The sequence below is a fragment of the Fukomys damarensis genome, unplaced genomic scaffold (genome assembly GCF_012274545.1).
Source record: "Fukomys damarensis isolate Sample0158 unplaced genomic scaffold, DMR_v1.0_HiC HiC_scaffold_32, whole genome shotgun sequence".
NCBI lineage: Eukaryota > Metazoa > Chordata > Mammalia > Rodentia > Bathyergidae > Fukomys > Fukomys damarensis.
The window spans coordinates 13,090,399-13,098,922 of NW_022900944.1; the positions used below are offsets into that span (position 1 = coordinate 13,090,399).

Here is an 8,524-nt window from a genome sequence, read left to right on the forward strand (position 1 = left end):
CTCTCTCTCTCTCTCTCTCTCTCTCTCGTTTGTTCTTGTTTTGAAACAAGGTCTTACTCTATGCCTAGAACATCCTTAACCTCACTAAGTTGCTTGCTTGGCCTTGAACTTGTGATACCCCTGCCTCAGCCTTCCAGATGCTAGACATAAACCACTCCTTTGGTTTATATCTAGATGTCCCCCACCCCCAAAGCCTCAATGCCTCATAGGTGGGGCTTTTGAGAGATGATTAGATCATGGTGACATAATACTCATCAAAGGATGAGTTCACTGCTGAGTTTAGAGCTAAATGTGATGTTGGGAGGTGAAGTCCGGTCAGAGGAGGTGGCTCACTGGGGAAGTGGCCTGGAAGGCCCAACTCCTCCCTTGATCTCTATAGCTCTGCTTCCTGTCACGCACGGCATGACCTCTTTCTCCTTTGCCACACCCCTCTACCATGCTGCCCTGGCTTGGAACCAGCTGACTGTGGTCTGAAATCTCTACAAATTGTGAGCTAAACAGACCTTTTCTCCATAGAATTGTGAGTGTTGGGCATTGGGCCTCAGCAGCAAGAAAGTAACTAAGACACCCAGCGTCCTTTCTTATCATGGTCCATACTGTGCCAATACTATCTGTTGTCAGACATCATAAGTTCACCCATGCAGTGTATTTAATTACACTGAATTACTTGCATTTTAAATTCAGAATATACCGTCTAAAATTGTTTCATTTCTAGCTTCTCAGAAACTCTAGCAATAATGAACTATCGTGCTCAATGGATAACCGCCCCAAGAAGTGAGGAGAAGCATGCACTCTCCAGTTTGTCACAATCTTCACCAGTGCTTGTTGCTTTATGCCTGGTATATCCACTACCTACACCCTTTAGGCATTTGGGTTTGCGACAATGATCTAAAGCATATCACTATGGAAGCATTTTGGGGAACCGAGCTTGTAGGAACAAAGGTAAATCTAGGATATGGATAGAACTATCTAATTTCAAAGATGAGATAAAAGCCATCAAAGGTATGCTGCTTTCTTGTATCAATGGAGAAGAAAACTTTTAGAGTTTTCTGATTTTTTATTTTCCAAGGGCTGTTAAATTAACTATGCAGTAATAGCACTTCACATCTCCGATTTTTCTTTCCTTTTTGTCCCCATTATTTCACTAACTGCAGCACAACTCCCAGCCCAAGCAGACCAATCATTAAACCAACCAGCAGCCCTTGTCTTGCACCCCGTGGCTTCTCAATCAGCTCCAGAGTTAGGAGGAACCAGCCGAGGGCTCCAGCATCATCCTCAGGACTGGACAGTGTGGGCCCTGTTCGAGAACTAGGAGTCATCTTTTTACTTTCTCTTTTTGGTGCTGAGGACCAAACCTAGGACCTCATACATGCTAGACTAGTAATTTCCCACTGAGCTATACTCCCAGCAATACTAGATACATGTATTTTTTAAAAACATTTTAACCTAAAACTAATAGAATTTTAGGCATCAAGATTAGCTGGAGAAAGCAGGGCATGGTGGTGTATACCTGTAATCCTAGCACTCTGGGAGGCTGAGGCTGGAGGATCACAAGTTTGAGCCCAAACTGGGCAACTTAGCAACTTGGTGAGATTCTGTCTCAAAATAAAAAATAAAAAGGGCTGGGGATGGAGATGTACCTCAGTGGCGCTGCACCTGGTTGGCAAGCGCAACGTCCTGAGTTCAAGCCCCAGTACCAGAAGAAAAAAAAAAAATGTAAAAAATAGAAATAAAAAGAGCTGGGGATACAGCTTAATGTGAAGGCCCTGCTTCGATCCCCAGTACCACCAAAAAACAATCACAAAAGATTATTTGGTAAAAGATTTTTGTGATTTAAAAAAAAAATCCTTACTCTCAAATTATAATGCAAAGGAGGTGTATTACTTTACCTGAAGGGACCACCTCCACATATTTAGGACTTAGTGCAAGTGCTGCTTTCTCAATAAAGCCTTCTCTGTTGCTGTAACTTAAACCTGGGGTCTTTTCCCTTCTATCCCACTGTCTGTTCTGTTTTTCCCTGGATTACTTAGTACAATATGGTGCATTATGTTTTACTAATTTTGCTTTTTTTGTTTGCTGTCTTTCTCCCTACACTGGAACATAAGCTCCATGGGATATAGATTTCTGCTTGTTCACACTACCTTTTTTAGTGCTGTGGCAGTACCTGGCCCACAGCAAGTACTCAATAAAGCATTATGAAATAAATCAATGTGTCAGGCCCAAGCCCTGGCACCAAAGTGACAATCATTTCAATACTTAGCGAAGTCTTGGATGCTGACAGTGCCTACATATTTTAAGGATGGAAGGAAGAATAAAAGTTTTGATGTAGGGCCAGGCATTTAGCTCAGTGGTTTGGTGGCCTGCCTTGCAAGCACAAGGACCGGAGTTCAATCCCCAGTACCAAAAAAAGTTGTGATGTCTTTTCTTTGTATTCATCTTTTGCAATGAATATACGCATTTTTCTTTCCAAGCTTGGACAGTGAGGGTATGGTGAAATCAAAGCTAGGACACAGCAACTGTGACTTACTCCTTTAGCATTTTCTCCTACTCTCCACCAGGACTATTGGTTTAATAGATGAGACAGAACCTTGGCTAAGGGGTCAACTTGGTAGGGCTCAACTCCCTAAAAGAGTTTCTGTTCTCAAATGTACCTGCTCCCTTCTTCTTTTTAAAACTCTAGACTAGGGCGTGGGATTTAGCACATTGGTACCGCACCTGCTTGGCAAGCTCAAGGTACTGAGTTTGATCCCCAGAATCAGAAAAAATAAAAATAAATCAATAAATAAAACTCTAGAATAAATGTAGGGTAGCCTATCGAGGAAGCTGGATGCTGAATAAGAGGACTGCTTTTCCCCTAAAATTCTTCACTTTCTCTCCAACAATATATATACGTGTTTTTAAAAGCTGCACTCCAAGGGGATGGCGCATTTATGGATGGTGCGGGGTAGCCAAGGATTTAGCTCAGTGGTTCTTAGGCCTGCCTTGCAAGCGCAAGGTCCCAAGTTTGGTCCCCAGTACCAAAAAAAAAGAAAAAAATCCAGTCTGGATGGTGTGGTGTGTATGTATGTGCATGTGTGTGGGTATGGGTGTAGGAGTGTGTTTGTGGCAGTTAATATCTTTAGATTTTGAACCTTCTTCCTTTCCTCTGTCTGACAATGATAGGGTTCAGCTTTCAGTCTGAAACATGTGCTAGTAAATACACATAATGGTTGGGTGTGGTGGTGCAGCTTGTAATCCCAGCACTTGCAAGGCTGAGGCAGGAGGATTTCTGTGAGTTCAAGGCCAGCCTGAACTGCGCAGTGAGGCCTTGTCTCAAAAAAAAAAAGAAAAAAAAGAAAGAAAAATCTAATTAGAAGAAGAAACAAGATACTGCCGGTTACTTATTTCCACTTATCTCCACAGCAGTGCCTTCTAGGTGCCCTTTGGCAAACAGCTGTTTAATTTTTGCTGGTATGTAGGCCTTTCTACTATGCTTCTTTGAGTTCTTCTAAACAGCACAGTTGGGAAACTGGTTCATTTCCCAAATATCACAGCACCAGAAGTTGTGGCGGAAGTACACTCACCTGCACCAAGATCAGCACACAGACGGACTGAAGGAGCCTAGAGCAGTAGAGAGCAACGGGGGCGACACAGGTACCATGTGTGTCCTGAACTCACTGACCAACATGCTGAGCGGAGCCCAAACACTGGAGGATGGGGAAGCAGTGAGACCGTTTCAGAATAGCTATCACTGTTGTGACCAGAGAGGTGTGACCAGGGAAAACGTAAGACCGGAGCAGGTAAGAGTAGCTTAGCAAGCCCCAGATCACTGGATAGAACAGGAACAAGGAATGATTCTTCTGAAGTACCTGAACTAATGGACTTCCTGAACTCGTGGTTTGTGGGTTTTTCTTTTTTGCATTTGGTGCTGGGGATGGAACCCTAGGCTTTACACATGCTAAACAGGTGCTCTACTGCAGAGTTACACCCCTGGCCCTTCCAGACAGTCTTATAATAGAACCTCAGTCTCAGTCTCTATTAAGAATTGCAAACACAAGCTGTGCATGGTGTGCATGCCTATAAACCTTGCACTTGGGAGGTTGAGGCAGGAGGATCAAGAATTTGAGGCCAGCCTGGGCTACACTGCAAGTTCAAGCCAGCACTGAATAACATAGCAAGACCTATCTCAAAACACCAAAATAAATAAAGGAAATTTTAATTCCTAGCAATATGACAGAAAGAAAAAAAGAAGGGCGGGGGGAAGGAAAGAAAAGGGAAAAAAACAATGAAAAATCTTAGATTTTGGAATAATTCCCTTGGCAAAACCCTGGAAAGAATCCTGCACCAGCAGGAAGGTATTTCCCTGTGGAGGCCTAGCAGGAATCCTGTGTAAGGCAGCTCCTGAAGCATGGACCCTGGAGAAAGGAGGGATACAAAGTAACAAGTCCTGATTCTACCTCAACTTCTGACATAGCCTTTTCTTCTTATTATTTGAATTCATTGTTTATTGGTACATTTTAGGTACACAATATGATGACACTCATCACTGGGAATTTGTGCCTTTACATGATATATCTTGGTTATCTTCCCAGAAGAATTAAAAGAATTGTACCACAGTGATACACGTGCACCCATGTTTATAGAGGCACAGTTTAAAATAGCTAAAACTTGAAAACAGCCCAATTGTCCATCAACTGGAGAGTGGATAAAGAAAATGTTTTTATTTTTTTCCATAAAATGGAGTACTACTCAGCCATAAAGAATGAGAAACTAGAGACATTTTTGGTAAATGGATACACATTGAGGCCATACTCTTAAGTGAAATAAATATGACACACATGTAAATACCGAATAGTTTCTCTGGTATGAGAAGCTGAAAGTGTAAATAAGGATCAAATGTATGATAAATAATGTGAAATAGAAAGAAAAGGTCCAAAGGGGAAGGAAGGGGAAGTGTGAGGGGTAAGGGAAAGGAAACATATGAGAAAAGGAAAAAATGAAAACAAAGTCTTTGCGAAGAGGGAGGAGTGGAGGAATTGAAGGGAGGGCAGGGGAATGGGGGAAAAAGTAAGAACCAAACCTCTTCATTTTTAAAGATAAAGTTAGCCTCCCCTATAAAGCAGAATAAAAACATCTGCCTCTCCTGACTCCCTGGGCTGTTGTGATGACCAAAAGATAGTAAGGATACAAAAGCCTTTTAAAAAGTACAGTATAAAGCACTAGCAGGGGATGGAGTAACACCCATCATCCCAGCTACTCAGGAAGCTGAGGCAGGAGGATCAAAAGTTCAAGGCTAGCCTGAAGCTTGACCTACATAGTGAGACTGTCTCAAAACAAACTAACTGATAATAATAAATAAAAATAAACAAATAGCCAGGCATGGTGGGGCATGCAGGGGCTGAGACAGGAAGATTGCTATGAGTTCAAGGCCAGCCTGGGCTCCATTGTGAGTTTAAGGCAAGCCTAGACTACACAGCAAGACCTTGTCTCAAAAAACCACAAACAAATAAATAAATAAATATAAAAAATAAAAAGGGCTGGGAGTTTAGCCCAATGGCAGAGTCCTCCAGAGTTCAATTCCTAGTTCTGAAAAAAACCAACAAAACTATGGCACTAGAGACCAGTGGCAGGTAGGTAAAATACATACCAGACAAAATACTTTGTGTGCCCAGTAATTGGGATTGAACCCTCAGGATTTGAACTGTGCTACATCCCCACTCTTTTTTGAGACAAAGTCTTGCTAAGTTGATAAATTACACAGGCTCGACTCTAACTTGAGATCCTCCTGCCTCACCCTCCCAGAATGCTGAGATTACCTGCATGTACTACCATGCCCACCTACAAAATAGCTCTTGATGACAATCATATTTTCAATTAGAGTAGCAAATGTGGTCTTTAGGATCATATAGGTCAGAACTTTCAAGCCTTATCTCCTCATCTTCTGGGTGACTTAGGGCAAGTCCCTTAGACTGATGGAGCCTTAGTTTCTAGGCTGCTAAATAAAGTTAAAACAGCCATGGAAATTAAGTGAGGTAACCTTTCCTGTGACTTGAATCAATCCTGTTCTTAATCAATGGTACTTTATTGATTTGCTCATTCATCACACTCTCTGTATCTGCTCCACTTTTCTGTGAAATGAGTATTCTAAAAATAAGGCCTATTAATTTTTAAAAATATATTTATACATAGCCTAAAGTATCATAGTTAAGACAAGGAACTCTAGAGACAGACTGCGTGGGTTTGAATCCCAGTTCTGCCCCTTCCTAGCTAAGTGACAGAGGGCAAGTGTGTAACAGCTCTGTGCTTCAGTATCCTTATCTAGAAGCACTGTGTACATTTTGCCTTTAATCATAAGTATGATTAGACATTATACTGAGCAATAGGAGTGCAGTGGTGAATGAGGCAGTTTTGATCTCTGCCCTCATGAAGTTTAGAAAGAGGCTCTGAAGTCACCTGCTGCTTATTCTAAATGTAGAAACATAGGCCCAAGAGGTTAAATCACCATTATCACATAACTAGTTACTGAGGGAGTCCTCATGGAGACCAGCCAGGACTAGTGAAAGTTCCAGATTACCAACCACTCTTTCACCACCACCCTGTTCAATGCAAGCAGCACTGCCAGAATTAAACTTTCTGGGAAAGTAAGAGCCCTGGAGATTATCATAGTGGATTCCAGAAGCCCATTGGAATTGGTCCAATAATTCCACACATCCACAAGCCTCACCCTCTTTCTACACTGCATTCCTTATATGTCTTTGCCTAGCCTACATGTGGCTCTCTCTGCAAATTTCAAAATTGGGGTTCATGGTGCAGGACTACAGGCAAATGGCTCATCCCCTACACCTCTTGCATATTTTTCCTTTATTTCAATTGGGGATTGAACCCAGGGCCTTTGCACTGAGCCACCCCCCCCACATCCTTTTTTATTTTTTATCTTGAGACTGGGCCTCCCTAAGTCACTAAATTGCCCAAAGTAGGCTTGAACATTTGATCCCATTTATATGTTCACTGATGATTACAGTTATAAATCTTAAGAACAAAGGTTGGGTGTCTTGGTAGAGCTTGAGATATATACAACACTGGCAACTCTCTTTAGGAAAGGAATACATAATTATACAAGATATTGAAAAGGACCTATGTAAATGAAGGCCTTGAAGCTTAACATAATTAGCTTCCTGGTATATCTACGGTTGCCTAATTTTCTTTTCTTCTCTTCTGTTAACTTGCACCTTCCCTACCATCTACCATTCACTGTGCCCAAGGCAGTAACTTCCTAAATTTGCATCCCGATTTAAAAATCACACTTGGGCTGAGTGGTGGAGTGCTTGCCTAGGATGCATAAGACCCTAGATCCAGTTCCCAGCACCGCAAATATAAATAAATTGTGCATTATTCTACTCTGCACATTTTTAATCTAAGCTATGATAAATACACAGCATTTCTTAGCCGGGTCTGGTGGCTCATGCCTGTAATCCCAGCACTCGGGAGGCTGAGGCAGGAGGATCGCTGTGAGTTCGAGACCAGCCTGGGCTACAGTGAGTTCCAGGTCAGTCTCAACTACATAGTGAGACCCTGTCTCAAAAAATCAAAACAAAAAACAAACAAACAAAAAAAACCCCAGCATTTCTTGATATAGAAGAATAGAGCAATCTACGATAATCTGTGGGTGTTGTGTAAGTTATGTGGGGTTACTTGTTAGACACGGTAGATCACAAAGTATCCAGAGGCTACAATTTTCTGTTTACCATGGTAAACACGGCAACAGGTAGTCTCTTCTAAGATGGGCATATTCAACAAATAATTCTCTTGGATGTGTGTGTGTGATTTAACCACGTAGAGAATAATATATAGTTATGTATCATTATATAGAATTAATATATTTGTATTACAACATCTGCTTTAATGCAGACACCATGTAATGTAGAAGTAGCCGGGTTTTATTAAAATCCCCATATTACAGATTGGAGAGTGAGGCCTACAATGACTTCGAGAAGTCACAGAGCTAATAGCTGGTGAAGCGAAGTTTTGAGAAAGGACTCTAAATTCAGTTCAAAGGGGACTGTGGTCTTTGGCTCCCACGGCTCTCACAGGCCTGGTGCTCAAGGAGGAGGATTAAAGTTTGACTCTGAACACTTCTCTTTTGATTCCCTCTCCCCATCATCCTCATAAGCAGAGGACACAAAGAGTGCACAGGCAGCAGCTGCACAAAGAACCCATACACGAGATAAGTAGAGGCCATTTTTGTGGGTAATTCTGGGACGGGAAATAGCTCCTGATATGGGGGGGGGTGCCGGAGAGCAGCTTTCCCAGGCTGACTTGTCACATGAGTCATCGGGGTTTATCCCATTATTTGCATAGTTTCTCACCTCTCTCCTTGCCGTGGGCAGCAATACCACGCAGCCACAATCTGTCCTGCACCACCTCACCCCCTGCAGCCTGCTCCGTCGGGGCCTGGCCCGGAGCTGGCAGAGAGCGCAGAGGGAGGAGAGGAAGCACGAGGCTCCCAGTGGCTGTCGCCCTTCCCAGCTGACTCAACTCGCCACCC

The 8,524-nt window shown here is 42.5% G+C and overlaps 1 protein-coding gene across 7 annotated transcripts in view; it reads right to left on the reverse strand.

Annotated features, from left to right (window-relative positions):
• Positions 1–8,524, reverse strand: part of Chd9 (chromodomain helicase DNA binding protein 9) — a 238,395-nt gene that overhangs the window by 191,235 nt on the left and 38,636 nt on the right. Inside the window, exon 1 of one of the 7 annotated variants that reach the window (XM_010629515.2) lies at positions 8,346–8,465. The exons of the other annotated variants lie outside the window; for them this stretch is intronic. The gene's annotated coding sequence lies outside the window, so the exon portion shown is untranslated. Of the gene's footprint in view, positions 1–8,345; positions 8,466–8,524 lie in introns of those variants that run through there. 7 annotated transcript variants of the gene reach the window in all.